This window comes from Macaca fascicularis, chromosome 4, assembly GCF_037993035.2.
Source record: "Macaca fascicularis isolate 582-1 chromosome 4, T2T-MFA8v1.1".
Lineage (NCBI taxonomy): Eukaryota > Metazoa > Chordata > Mammalia > Primates > Cercopithecidae > Macaca > Macaca fascicularis.
The window spans coordinates 142,416,628-142,439,346 of record NC_088378.1 but is presented as its reverse complement, the minus strand read 5'-3'; positions in this window follow the sequence as shown (position 1 = coordinate 142,439,346).

Sequence of the window (22,719 nt, the reverse complement as noted above, 5' to 3'; positions counted from 1 at the left end):
AGAATATCTGAGAGAAATGTGTTCTAGGCAATGGGAAGAGTCTGCATAAAGGCCTTGAGGCAGAAGCATGTATAAGGAGCAGTAGGGATGCCAGTGTCTGGACCAGAGTGAAGGAGGGGTGAAGTGCAGGACATGAGGTCATCAGCTCAACAGAAGTGAGTGGGTCCAGACTGGGTAGGACCATGTGGACCATTCTAAGGACTTTGATTCTACTTTGAGTGAGATGGATGGCACTAAAACGACAAAGGACTGATAGGCTCTGACTATAGGCTTTAACTCATGTTTTAATTCTCTGGCTCCTCTGTTGAAAATGGAACCAAGGAAACAAGAATGGAGGCAGCAACACTTCTCAGAAGGCCATTGAAATAAACTAGGCAAGTGACGATGGGGGTTGTGGGAAGTAGTCAAGTTCAGAATACATTTGAAGATAGAATCAACACGATTAGGTATGGTGTGACAGGAACAATAAAGACAAGGATGATGCCCAGGTGTTTGGCTTGAGCAACTGGAAGGATGCTGAGATGGGAAAGACTTGACAGAGGGTAGGGGCATGGGCAGGGACAGACCAGGGGAGAGGATTTGGATCTGATTTTGGATATGCTAATTTTGAGATGTCTATTAGACATGCAAAACGTAGACAAGACTCTCAACTCATTTAAGCTATTATTAGTGTCTACCCTTTTATCTTACCTTCCAGATTTCTGGGCAACACTCCACTGTTCCTGATGCACACTCTAGCGTTGCAACCTGGGACTCTACATTTCAAGCAAGATATTCTTACACATAACAAAACTTGAAAAACATTGCTTTAGGCTTTCCTTTTTCTCTCCAAGTACCTCCAAATGTGCATTTAATGCTTTTATAATCAGAAAAGTGTCACAAAATCAAATACCCAATACAAATTCCCTATTTTCACAGCATACCATACAAGTACTTTATACAGAGTTTCCAGCATTTTGCAATAAAATCATTGTTCACAATTTTTCTGGGTCAGTTTTTGACAAATGAAGCATGGTATAGGATGCCTGGGACTGCGGAGTTTCCCAGGACACAGGACTTTCCATGCAAAACCCAGGAAGGTTCCAGACAAATCAAGAAGAGTTCTTCACCCCAGATGTGTGAAACCAGTGGCAAAGTGCCTGGTTTAGGCACTTTAGGGAGGGCAGAATGGGTCAGTGAATCAGAGTGGACACTGATCCTGGGTCCATTTGTGGAAAGTGGTCCTGTTACAGGAAAGAGGTCCCAATCCAGACTCCGAGAGCGGGTTCCTGGATCTCGTGCAAGAAATAATTCAGGGCAAGTCCGCTGGAGTGCACAGCAAAAGCAAGTTCATTAAGAAAGTAAAGTGGTGAAAGAATAGCTACTCCATAGACAGAGTAGGGCATTCCAGAAAGTAAGAGGAGGAACGTGTTCACTCTAGGTACAATGCTTAAATATATATATATAGGATAAAATAACATCATGGGAAGATGTGCTCTGCTACAAGAGTTTGTGATAAAGGATTGATTTCCTTAATTACATATTTTGCAAGAATCAGTATTATTATCTTTAAAGCAAAATTAGGAATGCCTTTGTTCTCCAGATATCAGGATTATCTGGACATTGCTAAATCTGGGTCAGTGTAGTAAACTTTTTTTTTTTTTTTTTTGAGACAGAGTCGCCCTCTGTTGCCCAGACCAGAGTGCAATGGCACGATCTCAGCTCACTGCAACCTCTGCCTCCTGGGTTCAGGTGATTCTTCTGCCTCAGTTTCCCCAGTAGCTGGGACAGGCATGTGCCACCACACCCAGCTAATTTTTGTATTTTTAGTAGAGACAGGTTTCACGATATTGGCCAAGCTGGTCTCGAGTTCCTGACCCTGTGATCCATCCACCTCGGCCTCCTGAAGTTCTGGGATTATAGGTGTGAGCCACCTTGCCTGGCCTAGTAAACATTATTAATCTATTCCCTTAACCATAAACGTTTAGAGGCTAGGAATACCTATGTTTCTGGAAATGCAGCCCAGCAAGTTGCAGCCTCATTTTCCTAGCCCTCACTCAAGATGGAGTCGCTCTGGTTCCAATGCCACTGACAGTCTCTATATGAATGATAAAAAGTATAGTCAATCATAAAGCTCTGACTCCCTCCCAGTTTGCCCTTTCCTTCCTAGAGAATGTCTTTCAGGCCCCTCCTCCCCTCAGAAGCTTTCAACATCCACCCCATTCCCCTAAACTGGGGACCCAGTACATTGCAGCTTTGGTGCTTCTAGGGACTGGAACAGGGCTTCTTTTAGTTGTGGATTAGGTTTTTATTGCTGCTGTAACAAATTACCACAAACTTAGCTGTTTAAACAACACGAATTTATTCTCTTACACTTCTGCAGTGTTGTGGGTGGGCCAGATTCAAACTCTGGGCCACACAAAAGAATTTGAGAGTGAGTCCAAAATAAGACTAGGCAAAGGAGTTTATTGCAAAGTGAAAATACACTCTGAGAGGCAGAATGGGCTGCTCAAAGCTAGCTCAAAGCTAGAGGCAGCAGTTAGTGCCTTAAGGGGAATTTCCTTTGTGGAAACTGTACATACATATTAATAAAATACTGGTGAGGTCAAAGTAAGCAAAGGCAGACCTGTGGTTGGCACATGAGCTACATGCTGTAACACGCATCCCATGTATCATTAGCGTATAAAATCCCCACCTGGTGGTGTGTTTTTTCCTATTACAATGAGGAAAAGGTCACCATAAGCTAAACCTTGAGCCTAGCTGTATATGCAAGACCCTGGAGAAGTTCCCAGTCACGCCTCCACCCCCACAACCAAGGCAGGAATTTGTAGCTAATAGCTTCTTGGGCTTTTGGTGCTGATTGGCTGGAGATGGGGTAGCTACCTCACGAATAAAGGGCTTTTGTTCTGTTTCCCAGGCTGTATAGGGTATCAAGAACTTGTAACCACCTGGCAGAATCCTGTAGGACTGCTTATCTTGTAAAACACTTAAGTGCCGATGCGGGAGGGTGCAAGTGAAAATAATTCACTGTAAAAGGAGCCCTGGGGCTTCACACGTGGGACAAGTTAGTATGGCCTCCTAACATTACTTATCTTGCCTCAGTAGGTCAGAAGTGTGAAACAAGTCTCAATGGGCTAAAAACAAGTTGTTAGTGTGGTTGCATCTTTTTTTTTTTTTTTTTGAGATGGAGTCTCGCTCTGTTACCCAGGCTGGAATGCAGTGGCGCGATCTCGGCTCACTGCAAGCTCCGCCTCCCGGGTTCACGCCATTCTCCTGCCTCAGCCTTTCTGAGTAGCTGGGACTACAGGCGCCCGCCACCACGCCCGGCTAATTTTTTTTTTTTTTTTTTTTTTTTTTTTTTTTTTTTTTGTATTTTTAGTAGAGACGAGGTTTCACCATGTTCTCGATCTCCTCACCTCGTGATCCGCCCACCTCGGTGTTCCAAAGTGCTGGGATCACAAGCGTGAGCCTCCGCGCCGGCCCGTTGCATCTCTTTTTGAAGGCTTTAGGGGAAAATCTGTTTTCTGTTCATTCTGGTTGTTTGCAGAACTCAATTCCTTGTAGTTGGAGGACTGAGGTTCATGTCTTTTTATTGACTTTAAACAGCTCTGTTAACAACTCAAAGGGCTGTAGAATTCCTTGGCTCTTTTCTCTGTATTCAAATCCAGCAACAGCTTGTTATGTCCATTTCATGTCCTCTCTCTCTGACCTACTTTCTGCTGCTGCTTCCTTCCATGTTTATTAAAGACTGGTGCGATTAGGTTGGACCTCATAGGGCCTAATGATCTCCCTTTTTAAAAAGTCAACTGATTAGCAACCTTAATTCTCTTTTGCCATATGACATAACATAGTCAGGTTCTAGGGATTAGGACATGGACTTCTTGGGGAGAGGGACATTCTTCTGCCTTCTACAAGTTATATGGGATATATTGAACCTCTAATATGTGCCAGGTGCTATCATAGGTTCTGGGGATACAGTAATGAACCAAACAAAGGCCCCAAACTTCATGAGCTTATGTCTCAGTGAAATTCCATATGCAAAACTATGAGTATATCTCTTTATTTTTTAGTACACCTTTAAAAATAGCTTTATTGAGTCCAACTGATATTCAATAAACTGCACATATTTATGTTTTTCATGCTGTCTCAAGATGTGGAACAAAAAAATAGCACACATATTTTTGTACCTGCCTGGCAAAAATTCCCAAAGCTTTGCTTAATTCTGTTCAGGTTGTTGAACAAAATTTACATTAGCAACAAATACCAGGGAATGAAAATAATGCACTTTTGTTGATAAAGTAACAGATTTTGCTTGGTTGTCTTTGGAGCTGTCACTCTTTGTGTGTGTTTCTGCTTCCAGAATTCTTTTTTTTTTTCTGTCCAACTTGTATTTTAGGTTCAGGGGGTACACATGCAGGTTTGTTACATGAGTACGTTGTGTGTCACAGGGGTTTGTTGTACAGATTATTTCAATCACCCAGGTAATAAGCATAGTACCTGATGGGTAGTTTTTTGATCCTCATCCTCCTTCCACCCTCCATCCTCAAATAGACCTTAATGTCTATTGTTCCCTTCACTGAGTCCTTGTGTACTCAATGTTTAGCTCCCACTAATAAGTGAGAACATGTGATGTTTGGTTTTCTGTTCCTACATTAATTTACTCAGGATAATGACCCTCCAGGTCCATATTGCTGCAAAGGACATGATCTTATTCTTTTTTATGGCTGCACAGTATTCCATGGTGTGTATGTACTACATTTTCTTTATTCAGTCTACAGTTGATGGGCAGTTAGGTTGGTTCCATGTCTTTGCTATTGTGACTAGTAAACTGCATGTTTTTAAAGTATATAATTTGATGAGTTTTGACATAGGAATCCACCTGTGAAACCATCACCACAATTAAAATAATGAATATATCTGTCACCCCCCATAGCTTTTCCCTGCTCCTTTGAATTCAACCCATCCTGCAACCTATCCCCAGGCAAATACTGGTCTGCTTTCTGTTACTAGAGGTTGGCTTCCTTTTTTAGAATTTTACATAAATGAACTCATAGTATGTACTCTATTTTTGTCTAGATTCTTTCATCCAGCATAATTATTTTGTGATTAATCCATGTTGTTGAGTGTATAAATAGTCCATTCCTTTTTATTGCCATATAGTAGCTTACTGTATGGATGTATGACAACGTGTCTATTCATTCAAATGTTGATGGAAATTTAGATTGTTTCCAGTGTTGCCTGCTTCTTGTTGCATTTAGCAAAATATTATAAGAAAGTGCAAACTCAGGCAAGAAATGACCAGATTGTAAGCAGAGATTGAAGGAAATAGAGTCCAGAGATATGAGTCCTTACAAGATTGAGAAATGCTTTTATATGTCAGATAACAGGAAATATGGCTTTAGTTGCTTGTGGTAGGCCAAATAATGACTGTCCCCCCACCAAAATGTCCACATTCTAGTCCCCAGAATCTGTGAATATGTTACTGTACATGGCAAAAGGGACTTTGCAAACGCAATGAAGGACCTTGAGATGAGGAGATCATCCTGCATTATTCCAGTGGGCCCAATTTAATCACATGAGACCTTAAAAGCAGAAGATCTTTCCCAGCTGCAGTGAGAGAGAGACATATGATGATGGGACAAAGGGTCAGAGGAATGTGTGATATTGCCGATTTTGAAGGTGGAGGAACAGGACCATAAGCCAAAGAATGCTGACAGCCTCTAGAAGTGAAAAAGGCAAGAACACAGATTGTCCCTGTGAGCCTCTAGAAGTAACGCAGTCCTACTGATACCTTGATTTTAGCTTAGTGAGACTAGTGTTGGATTTCTGACTTACAGAACTGTAAGATCATCAATTTATATTGTTTTAAGCAACTAAGTTTGTGGTAATTTGTTAAGTCAGTGATAAAAAACTAATACCTTCCTCTAAGCTTTTCCCAAAGGCCTTGTATTAAGGCAAACAGCAGGATGGAGGCCTAAGGAAACAATTAGATTAAAGGAGTTTTCTTCCCACTCAAAGTTGTTACCATTAAATTAAGAGTGGCATGAATCATTCAAGAGAGCTTAGAACAAAAGATTTAAGAATCAGTCCTAGAAAAGAACTTTGGTTGTGGTCATTCATGCATGAAACAAATAAACAAGAAGCCCTTTTAGTTTTTGAAGAAATTGTATTCCCAAGGAAGCCATAAAGCCATAAAAAAGTCTGTGGTTAAGCTTGAAATAACTCATAGGCCCCCAAAATTGCAACCAGAGAAGTCAGGCTACAAAGTCTGTATAGGGCAATCCTAAGAAATGGATACTCCTCATTTCTTCTTATATTGGCTATGGTAGATAATGGAGAATAAAGAATCTTCCAGAAGGCAAAGCCAGTGGTCAGACAGGATGACAAACAAAGGAGTTCCTCCCACAGAGAGGACCAGTGATAGCCAGATGGACTAACCTTGGAACTTACTCCATTGAGAGGGCAAGGATTATTTAGCATTCCCACTCAGTAACATTTAATCATTGCTATGGGCCAATGATTGTGTGTTTCTGTTTTTTAAATAAGAGTTTCTATTATCCTGTTCTCACTTCACCATTGTATATTATCTGTGTTTACGTGGTAGGGGGTAATAATTTGGATTTTATTACTTTACAGGTCTCTGGGCCATGAGGACTCACGTGTGTATCCAATAGAGAACTGCATGTCACCTAAAGATCCTGGATTTTGAACTGGATGTCATAACTGGAAGAGATATTTCCCTAGTGGGTGAGATGAGTTTTTTTTAAATGTGCAAATTAGAGTATACGTGGATTGTTGGTGACCATTGGTGGTCTGTGTAATGACTTCTAACTGACCACAAAATCCATTTTCCTTCTTTCAAACAAATGGAGTATAGCTGAGACCTGGCTGGATGACATTTCCTAGCCCTCTTTGCAGTTAGATGTAGCTATGTGACTAGGGCCTTGACAAAAGAATATAAGCTGTGGTAAATGAAACAGTCATCTCACAGATTAAAGAGACCTTGAACTTCAGCCCTTCTTGACACCTTTCATCATTGATTGAAAGCAAATTGATCTTGTAATCACATGTTGAAGATGGAAGAACTTCTAATAGCATGCGTCCCTAAGTGACTTCATAGAGTACAACCACTCACCATCTTGATAAATCTACCTCAGACTGTGAAGATGGAAATAAACTATTTTGTTTGAGTCATCTCATTTTTAGTTTTCTCCATTATTATAGTTTTGTTTTCTACCTAACATACAGGATAAAATATCTATAAGAAGTAGTAAATAGTTTTCATGTATCTAAATCAACATATAGGTAGAAGATATAACAGAAGAAAAGATACTATTTACAATATCAACAAAAAGATAAAATACTCAGGAATGAACTTACTTTGAAATGTGTGATATCTATATGTAACAAACATTTAAATAGTTTAAAAACCTAAAATAGTTATTGAATACATAAATTGATCATCATAAAGCTATCTGTCATCCCTCCAGGCTAATCTTAATTTAACTTGTAAAAAATAAGAAACCAAAGGTGTTCTTTTTTTTTTTTTTTTTTTTTTTTGAGACAGAGTTTCGCTCTTGTTGCCCAGGCTGGAGTGCAATGGCACAATTTCAGCTCACTGCAACCTCTGTCTCCTGGGCTCAAGTGATTATCCTGCCTTAGCCTCCTGAGTAGCTGGGATTACAGGCACGCACCACCACCACAGCTATTTTTTTGTATTTTTAGTAGAGACAGGGTTTCACTGTGTTGACCAAGCTCATGACCTCAGGTGATCCTCCCGCCTCAGCCTCCCAAAGTGCTGGGATTACAGGCGTGAGCCACTGCGCCCCATCAGATGTTCTTTTTAACTAGATAAACTGATTCAAAGATTCATGTGAAAAATAAAGAAAGAATACCAACTAAACCTCAGGCAAGAGGAGCTTGAGAAAAACTGGCTTTGCCAGGTATGAAAACATTCTAAAGCCTCAATAATGAAAAGAATGTGATGTTGGTAGATAAACAGATCAATGAAAAAGAAAAGACAGTCTAGAAATAGACCCAAGCATACAGTAATTTGGTGGACGATAAAAATGGGATCTCAGATCAGTGGAAAAGATAGATGACGATTCAATAAATGCTTTTGGGATAACTGGATAACTACATGGGAAATAATATTTAAAGCTGGGCACAACTCCAACTGTGTAGCATGATAAACTCCAAATGAGTCAAAGTTTTCAATGAAAAAAAAGGAAATATTCCTTTATAACTTTGGAGGAGGGCTATCTAACTGTAACTCCAAATCCTAAAAGCTATAGGACAGAAAATTAGTAAATTGAACTACACAAAATAAAAAGCAGTTCTGAGTAGCAGAAAATATCATTAAAAAATCAAAAGACAAATGAAAAGCTTATACAGATATTTTCTTTTTTTTTTTTTTTTTTTTGAGACGGAGTCTCGCTCTGTCACCCCGGGCTGGAGTGCAGTGGCCGGATCTCTGCTCACTGCAAGCTCCGCCTCCCGGGTTTATGCCATTCTCCTGCCTCAGCCTCCCGAATAGCTGGGGCTACAGGCGCCTGCCACCTCGCCCGGCTAGTTTTTTGTATTTTTTAGTAGAGACGGGGTTTCACCTTGTTAGCCAGGATGGTCTTGATCTCCTGACCTCGTGATCCGCCCACCTCGGCCTCCCAAAGTGCTGGGATTACAGGCTTGAGCCACCGCGCCCGGCCATATACAGATATTTTCATGCATATCACATCCAAAGAAATGATCTCTTTAGCAATTAAAATGCGCCTTAAAACTGAGAAGAAAGAGACTAGCAATCTGAAAGAAAAAGTAAAAAGAATTTCAACAGACAATTGTTGAAATTCTGTCTGCTGAAATCTTTTTTCCTTTGTCTGGGGAACTGTGAAGAAACTCAGAAAAGGAAACAAAAATAGTTATTAAACCCATGAAAAAACACTTAACCTTCCTCTTACTAAAAGAAGAAGAAAAACTACAGGAGATACCATGTCTTTCCTGTCAGATTGGCAAAAAGCTAAAAATTTGGCAACACCCTCTGTTGACAAGGCTATGGAGAAACAAGCACTTTGATTTATTGGTTATAGGAGTCCAGTTTGGGACAAACCTTTTGGAGGACAATTAGGCAATCAAAACCTTTCAAAATTGTTTGTGAATACAGCCTTAAACCCTTCAATTTCATTTTTTGAAATTCATCCTACAGGTATAATTATACACATGCAAAAATATTATGTATAAGTTTATTCAATACAGCTTGCCTTAACAAAAGATTGGAAAAATTCATGCACCTATCAATTTGACACTAACTAAACACACACACACACATGAACAATAGAATATTATGCAATGAAAAGCTAATCACAACGCAGGAGGTCTCTGTGTGCTTTTGGTAAGATCTCCAAGATATATTGTGAAGTGAGAGAATAAGGTGAAGAACACTGTATAACAGGCTACCACTGTGTAAAAAAAGAGGAGGGAATGAAGAGTCATTATTCATATTATCATGAAAAAACTGGAAGATAACCAAGCAATTCATAAAAGGGATTACCTCTTTGGGGATAAGGTGTAAACTGGACAGATGGTGGACAGGACCAGGAGTGAGATCCTTCACTGTTTATTCTCCCTTGCATCAATAAGTGTCTCTTAAAGTAAATGGACAAGTGGAGGAATGGTGTCAGCATAATGTTGAAGCTGCATTGTGTAATATACAATTTCCCCCGTATGTTAATGTTCTGCACTGAGTAATAGCAGCTGTACGAAAATAGCAGCGAAGTCCCAAACATGATTTAAGGGAGTAAGCTATGAATACAATGCTGTGCACAATGCCATTGACTCCTTCTCCACTTTACTCATTTTGGCTACACTCTCTATCTTGAAGTGCTTACTAAGTAGTTCCCCCAATTTTCATGCACTTTTTCTGAACTATTTTGAGCATGGGAATATTAAGATGCTGCCCAGTTCCATAACAACTTGTTGCTGAGATACCCCTTGAGAGTGGGGAAGAAAAAATCCATTAGGCTTTAGAATAATTCCACAAGAGCTTTCTTTTTCTACTTTAGGTGTGATTGACATGCATTTGTAGATGCGTTAGTGCAGATTGCACTTCATGGCACAAGGTCCTATTTGGAGCCATAACAGCAGCTTCTTAATGAAAGAAGGAAGGTGGCAATACAGAAAAAAAAAAAAAAAAAAAAAAAAATCAGGTTTTTTTTAAGCAGATGCAAAACAAACAAGCAGAAAATAACCATCCAGAGCTACACATCTTTGTCATCTACATTTTGTGCAAAGCTTTAACTGCTTATCCTCCTACAGCTTCTCATGGTGATGTCCCTCCACCTTTTCTCCATAAAGCAGCAGCTTCCATCTTTCCTTATCCCCTTGTATCTTTAGTTCCCCCTTATTTTATTTTTTCATTTTTTTAATTTTTTTTTTTTTTTTGAGATGGAGGCTCGCTCTGTCGCCCAGGTTGGAGTGCAGTGTGGTGCAATCTCGGCTCACTGCAACCTCCACCTCCTGGGTTCAAGCCATCCTCCTGCCTCAGCCTCCTGGGTAGCTAGGACTACAGGCATGTGCCACCATGCCTGGCTAATTTTTTGTATTTTTAGTAGAGACGGGGTTTTACCATGTTAGCCAGGATGGTCTTGATCTCCTGACCTTGTGATCCACCCACCTCAGCCTCCCAGTGTGCTGGGACTACAGGCACGTGCCACCATGCCCAGCTAATTTTTGTATTTTTAGTAGAGATGGGGGTTTCACCATCTTGGCCAGTATGGTCTCTATCTCTGGACCTCATGATCTGTCCACCTCGGCCTCCTAAAGTGCTGGGATTACAGGCGTGAGCCACCACCCAGCCTAGTTCCCCCTTTAAAAAGTCTTTCATCTATTTAGAGTTTAACAAGTCTTTTTTTTTTCTTTTTAAAAACTATGCTAGTATTTTTATTCGGATTGTTACTGTTTTGTTAGTGTTAGGGGTATGAAGATGAATAGATTTTGAGTAGCCTATCAAAACCCTGTTTTTCCTACAAACACTGTTTTTTTTTGTGAACATTTCCATATGAATCCAAGGACCTGCTTTTCCATATCTGTTTAAAAGGTTGTTGAAATTTTTTCAGAGATTAGTTGAGTCTGTAGATCACTTTGGATATTATTGACAACTTAACAGTTTTAAGTTTTTCTACCCATCAACACAAGAAGTCTTTCCATTTATTTAGATCTTCAATTTCAGCAATGTTTTTTAGTTTTCAGTGTACAATTCTCACTTCAGTGTAGATCCTCACTTCTCCCTCTCCTCCTCAGTCTCTGGTAACCACTATTCTCCTCTTTCCTTCTGTGAGATCGGCTTTTACAGTTCCACATATGAGTGAAATAATGTGCCATTTGTCCTTCAGTGCTTGGCTTATTTAATATAATGTCCTCTAGGTTCATCCATGTTGTTACAAATGACAGGATTTCATTCTTTTTATGGCTGAAAAGTATTCCATTGTGTATATAAGCCACATTTTAAAAAATCTATTCATCCTTTGATGGTCACTTAGGTTAATTTCATACCTTGGCTATTGTGAATAGCGCTGCAGTGAACATGGGAGTGCATGTATCTCTTTGATGTACCAATTTCATTTCCTTTGGATATATAACCATTAGTGAGATTGATGGATCATATAGTAGTTCTACTTTTAATTTTTCGAGAAACCTCCTTACTGTTGTCTATAATGGCTTGGATAATGGGGTGGCTGTTGGTACCTGTTCCTGAGGAATAGGAAGAATGAGAGGGACAGTGGATTTGGATGTGTGAGTTTAAGATGCAAGTAGTACATTCAAGTGATGGTTCATTAGGCCTTGGTAGCTCCCCAGTTTGCATCTGTAGGTAGAGGTCAGTGTTAGTGATAAAGTCGTGGTTTGATTTGTTTTTCAAAGTGTAGGTGATACTATCATGAAACCAATTTTGCAGGTTATAACCTGCATTTTTAAAAGACTGCAATTTAAAAATCAGAATATATTACAAATAATAAAGAAAAAATGGTACCCAACAAAATTTGTATGTGTGTGTGCGTGCGTGTGTGTGTCTGTGTGTGCATATGCATGTATATTAGACTGGGGCATGAGTGCCTTTTTTACTGTGACGTTTCAAAACATGTTTGAAAAAATTAGTTTAAACCATGATGATGATATTTCTCAGGCAGAGTATGAATAACAGACCTGTGGATGAACCTAGTGGTTTCTAATATGTAGGTCTCATGTTTTCAGATGAGTTTTAAGATATAGACCCAAATTTTGTTAATTTTTATTCTTTACTTTTGAATTATTTACAGCAAATATATTTTACTGAGTTGATCTACTGAGAGGTGGGCACAAATCCTTTAGACTTTATTGAGAAATTACTTGTCCAAAATCTTCTAGGATACTCTGACTTAATTACATGTATGAGGCCAGGCGCTGCGGCTCACGCCTGTAATCCCAGCACTTGGGGAGGCCAAGGAGGGTGGATCACGAGGTCAGGAGATCGAAACCATCCTGGCTAACACGATGAAACCCCGTCTCTATTAAAAACACACAAAAAGTTAGCCGGACATGGTGGCGGGTGCCTGTAGTCCCAGCTACTCGGTAGGCTGAGGCAGAAGAATGGCATGAACCCAGGAGGCAGAGCTTGCAGTGAGCTGAGATCGCACCACTGCACTCCAGCCTGGGCGACAGAACGAGACAGAGTATGTCTTTTATTACATTTATGTAATAAAAAATTACATATATGATCACCCTTTGAAATGCTTACGGCAGAGCTAGCTGCCTAAAATTAACATTCATCTAACACTGCAAGCCAGAACCTGTTCTGAGTAGTACTCTGGAAGAGACTTCGGATTTTGAGAAAAAAGGTTGGGAGCAGTTTGAACATAGAAACTATTTTCTCATGGGTTCCATTTTGATGTTTATTAAACTCACAACTTCTTTGTTTTCTTCATGTCTTCTTAGAAAGTGATTTCTCACTTTAAGAGTGAACTCTTTGCAGGACTTGAGCATAGTGATCACGACTGCTGCCTCCCCTCTGAGAAATCTGGAGGATGAGATAATGGGCTCCATCTGTCTTGACAACTTGAGAGACCCAGTGACCATTGACTGTGGTCATGTCTTTTGCTACCACTGCATCATTAAGGTCTGTGAATCTACTAGGCAGCCATTATATTGTTCTCTGTGCAAGACAGCTTTTAAGAAAAAATATGTGCCATGTGTGGCAGATGGCCAGCCTGGTGGAGAACATTTGGAGGATGAAAGTGGATGAGGAGAGACAACCCAGAGAGGAAAGACCACCTGAGCAAAAAGCAGAGAAGCTGTGTAGGCGACATCTGGAGAAGCTCCATTACTACTTCAAAGGATGACCAAGAGAGATGTTGTGTGTGATGTGTTGGGAGTCCTGAGAACACAAGCACCATTCTGCTGTTCTCCTAGAAAAGGCTGCACAGCCTTGTAAGGTAAGAATCGTGTTGGACCCCAGCTCTGTTCTTTTAGCCAGAAAGTTCCATGGTACCTTCAGGATAAGGTGTAGTTTTTTTGCATTACTTTATTGAGGTATAATTGACATGTAAAAGCTATACATATTTAATGTATACCAATTAATGAGTTTGTAGATAAGTATACACCTCTGAAACCATTATCACAGCAGAAACACATATCTATCACTTTCCAAACTTTCCACACACCCTCTTTATTGTTATTATTTATTTGTGTGTGTGATAAGAACACTTAGCCAAAGATCTACTCTTTTAGTAAATTTGAAGTATATAATACAGTGTTTTTAGCTATAGGCATTATGCTATATAGTAGGTCTCCAGAACTTCTTTATCTTGTATAACTGAAACTTTGTAACTTTGACCATCAACCCTCCATTCCCTGCCCCCACCAGCCCCTGGCAACCACCATTCTACTTTCTGTTTATATAAGTTTGACTGTTTTAGATTACACATATAAGTGAGGTCGCACAGTATGTGTCTGGCATATTCACTTAGCGTAATGTTCTCAAGGTCCATCTATGTGGTCACAAATGGAAGAATTTCCTTCTTTTTAAGGCTGAATAATATTCCATTGTATGTATATACCACATTTTCTTTATTCATCCATCAATGAACATTTCGGTTGTTTTTATATCTTGGTTACTGTGAATAGTGCTGCAAAGAACATGGGGAATATATAGACTATAAATACCCAGACGTGAGATTGCTGGATCACATGGTAGTTCTGTTTTTTAATTCTTTGAGGAACTTCTTACTGTTTTTATAATGGCTGTACCAGTTTACATTTACACCAACAGTGTATCAGGGTTCCCCTTTCTCCACATCCCTACCAACACTTCTTATCTTTTAAAAAATATAATAGCATTTCTAAGAGGTGTAAGTGACAGTTCAAGTTATTTAGCATGGAAGATTCTTGGTAAAGTACTACCCTTTGCATTTGGATAACAAAGCCGGTTTGGTTTTATATCTTTTATGGAAGAAGGTCTATCACATTGCCTTGATGGTTTCATCTCTGAGGTTCAGATCAAGTCTTATCAGCAATACAGGACACCAGCACTCCTGATAGCTCTTGTAGTATATAGATTCAAGTGGTATGTACATAGTTGTTATAAAAATATTTTTGAAAATATTTCACCCTGTATAAAATCTATATAATTTCTCTTTCAGAATTCAGTAACAAGGAAAATATTATTTCCTCTGGGGTCCTATTGTGTTTCTTCTTATCTGCTAAAGAAACATCAGGCTGGGCGTGGTGGTTCACACCTGTAATCCTAGCACTTTGGGAGGCTAAGGCAGGTGAATCACTTGAGGTCAGGGACTCAAGACCAGCCTGGTCAACATTAAACCTCATCTCTACTAAAAATTCAAAAATTAGTCAGGCATGGTGGCATGCACCTGTAATCCTAGCTACTTGGGAGGCTGAGGCGGGAGAATCTCTTGAACCCAGGAGGCGGAGGTGGCAGTGAGCCAAGACTGTGCCATTGCACTCCAGCCTGGGCAACAGTGTGAGACTCTGTCTCAAAAAAAAAAAAAGAAAAAGAAAAGAACAGAAAAGAAGAAAGAAACATCAGGCAATTCATTGTTTCCCTTTTCTCTTTGCCTGCCAACATCCTCTTAATAATTTGGAGTTGCTGCCAGGTGTGGTGGCTCATGCCTGTAATCCCAACACTGGGAAGCCAAGTGGGGAGGATAGCTTGAGAACAGGAGAACAGCCTGGGCTATAGTAAGACCCCATCTCTACAATAATAATAATAATAATAGTTATTATTATTATTATTTGGAGTTGGCGTATATGCTTTCCTTGACTTTTTGTGTTAATTTTTTGTTTCTTTTTTTTTTCTTTTTACGAGACAGGGTCTCACTATGTTGCCAAGGTATGCCCTTGAAGTCTTGGGCTCAAGAGATACTTCACCCTCAGTTTCCCAAATAGCTGGGACTATAGGCACATACCACTGCACCCATCTTCTATTTCTGTTTTATTAATTAATTTTAATTTTAATTGTCTGATTTTTGGAAGAAAAGGACAGTGTAAATATAAATTAGAAACTATACCATAAGTCTTGTTAGTTGTAATCATAGTACAATATTATTTTATCTTACTTCTGAGAAATTGCTTTAGGCCAATGTATCATTCAAAGTATCTTCCTTATTTACTAGAATGGAAATTGTTCCACACGACCATTATTAAACTACATAGGGTCAAATGCAGTCTGATTTCACTCTGGAATCACTTTGCCTCTCCCTTTTTTCATTGAGGCCATTTTCATCTTGATCTTGAGACTATCCATGTTTCTTTTCTTTTTCTTTTTTTTTTCTTGAGACAGAGTTTTGCTCTTGTCGCCCAGGCTGGAGTGCAGTGGCGTGATCTCGACTCACTGCAACCTCTGCCTCCTGGGTTCAAGTGATTCTCCTGCCTCAGCCTCCCAAATAGCTGGAATTACAGGCGCTCACCACCACGCCCGGCTAATTTTTGTATTTTTTAGTAGAGACAGGGTTTCACCACGTTGGCCAGGCTGGTCTTTAACTCCTGACCTCAGGTGATCCACCTGTCTCGACCTCCCAAAGTACTGGGATTACAGGCATGAACGACCACGCCCAGCCTGAGACTATGTTTATTTTCATAGGGCAAAATTCTAAACCATCTGAAGATTCTGAAGAGAAACAAGGATAGGATTCAGAATTCTCAGTCTAAGGGAAAAGATGAGATTCAGGCCTTGCTGGTAAGAGAGGTCTCTAGTAAATGTTCTGTATGAATGTGTGTGTATAGGGGCAGGGGTGTGTGTGTAGGCAGTAGTGGGGCATAGGTTAGGGAGAGGAAGGGGTATGTGTGTAGGGGGAGTGTTGAGGAATGGGGAGGGGGAGAGTGATCAAAGAGATTTCTGTTCTGAACTCATCCTCAGAAGATCTCACACGTGTTCTGGTGTTTCCTAGCCTCTCAAAGAAGTCACTTTTCTCTTTCTGCATTTACTGTAGACATTTCAGAACCACAGGCAAGATATTGTATCAGTGTTTCAACAGGGCCATCAGTTTTTGAGAGAAAGGGAACAGTAGCTGTTGGAGCAGCTGGTAGTGCTAGAGCAGGAACTCACCAAAAGGAGGAATAGCCATGTCATCAAGGGTTCTGAGGAGGTGGTCCAGCTTGGGACCCTGATCTCTGAGTTGGAGAAGAAGTCTTGGCAGCCAGCACTTGAACTTTTGAAGGTAAGGGACCAACCAAACTGTACCTGAGTCCTCTTGTTCCAGACTATGGTGTGGCCTATTTGCAAGAGATTTGGACCAGGAGTCAAGAGAGACAAGGTGTTATTCTCATTTACTGAGTTCTTTAATAAGTGAATTAGCAAACCAATAGGTTTTAAGACCCAAAGTGCAGTGGGCAGGGGTCTATAATATGCACAGACCATATAATGGAATATTAAGATCTGTATATTTATAATTACAATAAATAATCTGATGTTAAATCTTTTGGTCAGATTGGAGGCCACAAGAATTCTGGAAACAGCTAGTGTTTAGTCAGAGAAGGCTTCAAAGAGGCTTTTGATGTTGGCCTTGAAGGAAATGGAAAGATTTATTTTATTTTATATTTATTTATTTATTTATTTGAGATGGAGCCTCCCTCTGTCACCCAAGCTGGAGTGCAGTGGTGCAATCTCAGCTCACTGCAACCTTCACCTCCTGGGTTCAAGTGATTCTCCTGCCTCAGTCTCCTGAGTAGCTGGGACTACAGGCACCCACCACCACACCCGGCTAATTAAGATTTAGATTGTCAGAAAGCAGCTAAACATTCCACTTGGTAGGGGATGGGGACACTCTAGTTACAATTAGATAAGTAAATGTGATAATAAACTTGGTATATGTGTGGGCAGGTGGGTGTAAGCGCTGGGGAAGATAGCAATAGGAAGATAGATAAGATGATAGGAAGGGGACATAGAATGAAGGTAGCTACCTTTCTGAAGAGTCAGATTAAGTGAGGGAGAAATGAAAAGTACGATGGGGCCAACTGAGTTGAGGCCTTCCAAAGCCTCATGGAAGAGCTGGTTGTTCAAAAGAGCATGGCATTTCTCTTGCTCTTGCTCTCACTGTGTTAACAGGCCGGCTCCCCCTTTGCCTTCTGCCATAAGTTTAAGCTTCCTGAGATCTCACCAGAAACTGAGCAGACGCTGGTGTTATTCTTCTTGTACAGCGTGCAGAAATATGAGTCAGATAAACCTCTTTTCTTTACAAATGACCCAGCCTCGGGTATTCCTTTATAGTAATGGAAACAGACTAATATACTAGCTTATCCCAGGTCACAAGCCCCACACTCAGCAAGTCTTGCAGGGTCCCCTGGCACTCTGGATTTGGCAACCAGCCCCATGTTGAAGAGATAAAATCTGACCACCAGCTGCCACCATGGCCTCTTAGACTCTGGAAGGGGAGTCCTGGCCAGGTCACAGGATGCCGAGATGGTAAAAAGTCTTCCTCATCCCAGTTTTAGCTCCAGAATTTGATGATGCTCCCCATTTCTCCCTGGCTCAGCTTGTGGAGTCCCTGGGGCTTCTCCTAGCCCACAACCCCCAAACTCTGTAGCCAGGTGGCAGGGCCCAAAATTAGAATTGAGTTCAGGATCACAGGACCATTAATCTCAGGGATTTGAGGTGGCAGAAGGGCAAGGTCTGAGGAATCTGAACAACAGGCCTTTATCTGCTTAGGTCCCCAGAAGGGAAGAAAAGAGCAAGACACCAGGGTCCTGGAATCTCAGAGTAGGAGGGGTGCCTTCCAGGCTCTCTGAGGGTGGGTGATCTGATGCCCTGGAGAAGGGTTCATCCTTGGTGTCCAGGGTGATGGTGGTTGGACACCAAGGTCTGGGGAGGTGGAGATAAACCTCCTTTGGGATATTGAGAAGATGCTTGAGCTTGAACTCATCATTGATCTCACTGTAAACTGATATGGCCTTCAGCTCCTATGGCACACCCACCCTTGACCCTACAGGAACTGTGTCCCCATCACTGCCAGCAGCCCTGTGGTCACTGCAGCAGTTCCTACTGTCTCAAAAGATGTGCGTAGTCAACAGTTGTGACTGCAGGTTGCTGGGGCTGGACTTGGAAAGGATCATTAGGTTGTGGCATGGAGAAGTGCCTGGAAACACTGGAATCAGGAACCAAGGCTGGCCACTTTGTGATGGCACAGGCCTCACTCTCCTCTCCTCTCCTGATTCTCCGTGACACCCAGCATTTGGGGGTTCTGGCTCTGGAAAAGAGGGAATGCCTTTCATCACCTCCTCTCTCTCATCTTCTCTTCTTTTCCCATTTCTTCCATGTGTGTTTCTGACTTACATTCCTGTCAGTACAGAAAACTTCCTAAAACTTAAGGGTAGCCTACCAATGAGTTATAGAGCTAACACCCGTGCAATTACCATCCAGCTGAAAAAACAGAGACCTCTGCCAAATCCCCCAGCCGGAAGCCCATGTGCCTCCCTGGAAACAGAACCCATCCCTCTTGCACAGGTGTCCACTAAACTGACCCCTTCCCATCTGACTCCTCTCCCTCCACTCCACTGGCCTCTGTTCCCTTCATGTCATGATTTCCTCACTATTTTGGCTTCTCCAGGAGCCTCCCTCATCTTCCTCGGCCAAAGCTCCAGGGCCTTTCCTCCCCTCCCCTCCCCCATCCTAGGATTAGAGAATCCGGAGTTAATTCCTGGGATAAGGCCATTTCATCCTGAGAGCAGTAGGATCCCATCTAGGATACCACATTACATTTAATCCCATTATGTCTCTTAAGGTTCCTCTGGCTGTGAGGATTTCTCAGATTTTCCTTGTTTTTGATGACCTTGACATTTTTGGAGGAGTATTGGTCAGGCATATTGTGGAATGTCCTTTGACTTGAATGTGGTTGGGGTTATGGGTGTTGAGGAGGAACAGCACAGAGGTGAAATGCCACTCTCAGCACATCGGGGTACACGCCACCCACTTATCACTGATGATGTCAGCCTTCATCACCTGCCTAAGGTAGTGTTTCCCAGTTTCTCCCGTCAAGTTCCTTTCTTAGCTTTCCCTTTTCCATAATGGAGTCTTTGGAAGGAAGTCGCTATGTGCAGCCCACGGATAAGGGGTGTTCTTCTACAAACATTCACATGCAGGTTTTTATGGAAAGTAAGTTTTCAAATTCATTGTCAGGAGTGTGATCACGGTGTTGTATGGCAAGTCTTATGTTTAGCGTTATAAGAAACTGCTCATATTGGCCAGGTGTGGTGGCTCACGCCTGTAATCCCAGCACTTTGGGAGGCCGAGGTGGGTGGATCATGAGGTCAGGAGATTGAGATCATCCTGGCTAACACGGTGAAACCCCGTCTCTACTAAAAATACAAAAAAATTAGCTGAGAATGGTGGCGGCACCTATAGTCCCAGCTACTCGGGAGGCTGAGGCAGGAGAATGGCGTGAAACCGAGAGGCAGAACTTGCAGTAAGCCGAGATCCTGCCACTGCACTCCAGTCTGGGTGACAGAGCCAGACTCTGTCTCAAAAAAAAAAAAAAAAGAAAATGCTCATACTTTCTAGAGTGGCTGTGCCATTTCCATTTCTGCCAGCAGTGGATGAGGGTTCCTGTCATTTGGCATCCTCGTAGCACTTGGTACTACTAGATTTTTGGGTTTTAGTTATTCTAGTAGATGTCAAATGGTATATCATTGTTGTTTTCATTTGCATTTCCCTAATGACAAATGACATTGAGCATCTCCTCACTTGCCATCTGTAGATCTTTGGAGAGGCATCTTTTGGACGTTTGCCCATTTTTAAATTGGGTAAATGTTTTCTTATTGTTCAGTTTTGAGGGTTCTTTCTATATTCCAAATATAAGTCTTTTATCAGATATGTAGTTTGAAAATATTTTCTCCTAGTCTGTGTCCTTTACTGACATAGTAACACACATTAATGCATAGGTATATTTTTCTAGGAGAAGAAATGAGAAGTTTCTAACTGTGAAGGTTTCTGGGTAGATGACCTGAGGGACAAGCAAAGGTGGTGGGGGTGCAATGGGAATAACTTATCTTTGTATATTTTTGGATATCTTTTGAATTTTCTTGTGTGTGCATTAATGTTTTAAAAAATAAATTACGTAAAAATCCCTTACACTTGTCCCACCTTTGACAGATCATGTCCCGAGCATGTGTTAAGACTCAGATATTGATCCTCTATTCTAGAACCAAAATGGTTCTCACTGAACTATTTTGCCTTAAAATTTCCATTTCTTGAAAAGGTGGTTAAATGAATAAATCCTTTCACCAAAAAAGCTAAAAATGCCATGTATAACAAAATTCAAAAAGCATCTTCTTAAAAGCATCAAATTGCTGACAAGATGGTAATAAATGACCACACCCCACAAGGAAAGGAAAGATACTGCTTGGCCTCATAGACAGCAGTGGCCTGAGGAAGGGAGAAAAGGCTCAAGTTCATTGCCCAGAGCTGAGACATAGGGGCCCCGCACTTCCAGCTCTTTTCTCTGAACACCTCACTTTGTACCCATGTGCCTTCCCTTTAAAAACTTTATAGTTTTTCTGATATAGTGTAATGTAAGTGTATAATATATGACATAATGTATATTCACTGTAGAAGCATTATAAAATTCTGGAAAGAATAAATGACAAATTAAAAATAACCCCTAACCCTTACACTTATATTTGGGTTGCATTTCCTCCAAGTCTGTTTATATTCTCCAACTGCTGCATGAGTGCTAGATCTCTCTCCCCACCACTCTCTGTTCCCCTGTCCCTCTGCCCCTCCCCCCCAGTTGATGAGCACAGACCTCAGTGTCCACCCCCCAAAGCCCTGCACTCTCCACATGCCATTTCCTGGATCACTTTACTCTGACATCTCCTGAGAAGGGTATTTCCTACTTTCTTCTCCACTCTTTCTGCACTCCCACCTTGAGGTGATGAATTTCTCTTTGACTTAGGAAAAAAGAACTCAGGTGAGAACTGCATTATCATCCCACTACTATCCTCACATTGCACCTGTCTCCTCAGCCTTCCCACCAGCACCAGTGATGATGGATGGCCAGGCCCTCCCTCTTCTGTATCAATTTCTACTTTATTGATTCATTCATTCCTGCATACAAACATGCTGTAACATTTCCCATTAAAACAACTAAAATAAAATCTTACCATAAAAATCCACTGCCTGATCCCCTATCTCCCTCTACTACCCCATCTTCCTGACACTCTTTATAGAAAAATTAGTGAGTCAATCCTCTCCTGTCTTTGTAAACATCAGATGGATATATAGACAGTATTTGAAATTTTTTTAAATATCTACAAGGCTTGTTATGAAGAAACACATCTCCGGTGTTCATGCATGCCATTTCCTGAACCCCAGAGGCAACCTGCTTGACTTTTTTGCCTAATTCTTTTATTGTGACTTCTGTTCCTCTAAATAGCGTGCTTATAGTGCGCCTTTTTTTTTTTTTTTTTTTTTGAGACGGAGTCTGGCTCTGTCGCCCAGGCTGGAGTGCAGTGGCCGGATCTCAGCTCACTGAAAGCTCCGCCTCCCGGGTTTACGCCATTCTCCTGCCTCAGCCTCGCGAGTAGCTGGGACTACAGGCGCCAGCCACCTCCCCCCGCTAGTTTTTTTTGTTTTGTTTTGTTTTGTTTTTTTAGTAGAGACGGGGTTTCACCATGTTAGCCAGGATAGTCTCGATTTCCTGACGTCGTGATCCGCCCGTCTCAGCCTCCCAAAGTGCTGGGATTACAGGCTTGAGCCACCGCGCCCGGCGGCGCCTGTTTTTTGTTTTCAATTTTTTTTTGAGACGGAGTCTCGCTTATTGCTAGGCTGGAGTGCAGTGACCTGATGTTGGCTCACTACAACCTCCACCTCCCGGTATCAAGAAATTCTCCTGCCTAAGGCTCTCTAGTAGCTGGGACTATGGGCGTGCACCACCACGCCCAGCAAATTTTTGTATTTTCTTTAGTACAGATGGGGTTTCACCATGTTGGCCAGGATGGTCTCGATCTCTTGACCTCATGATCCACTCACCTCGGCCTCCCAAAGTGCTGGGATTACAGGTGTAAGCCACAATGCCCAGCCTGTTGTTTATTTCTGCGATGGAGTCTTGCTCTGTTGCCCAGGCTGGAGTGCAGTGGTGCAACCTCGGCTTACTGCAAGCTCCGCCTCCCAGGTTCACGCCTTCTTGCCTCAGCCTCCTGAGTAGCTGGGACTACAGGCACCCACCACCATGCCCAGCTAATTATTTTTGTATGTTTAGTAGAGACGCG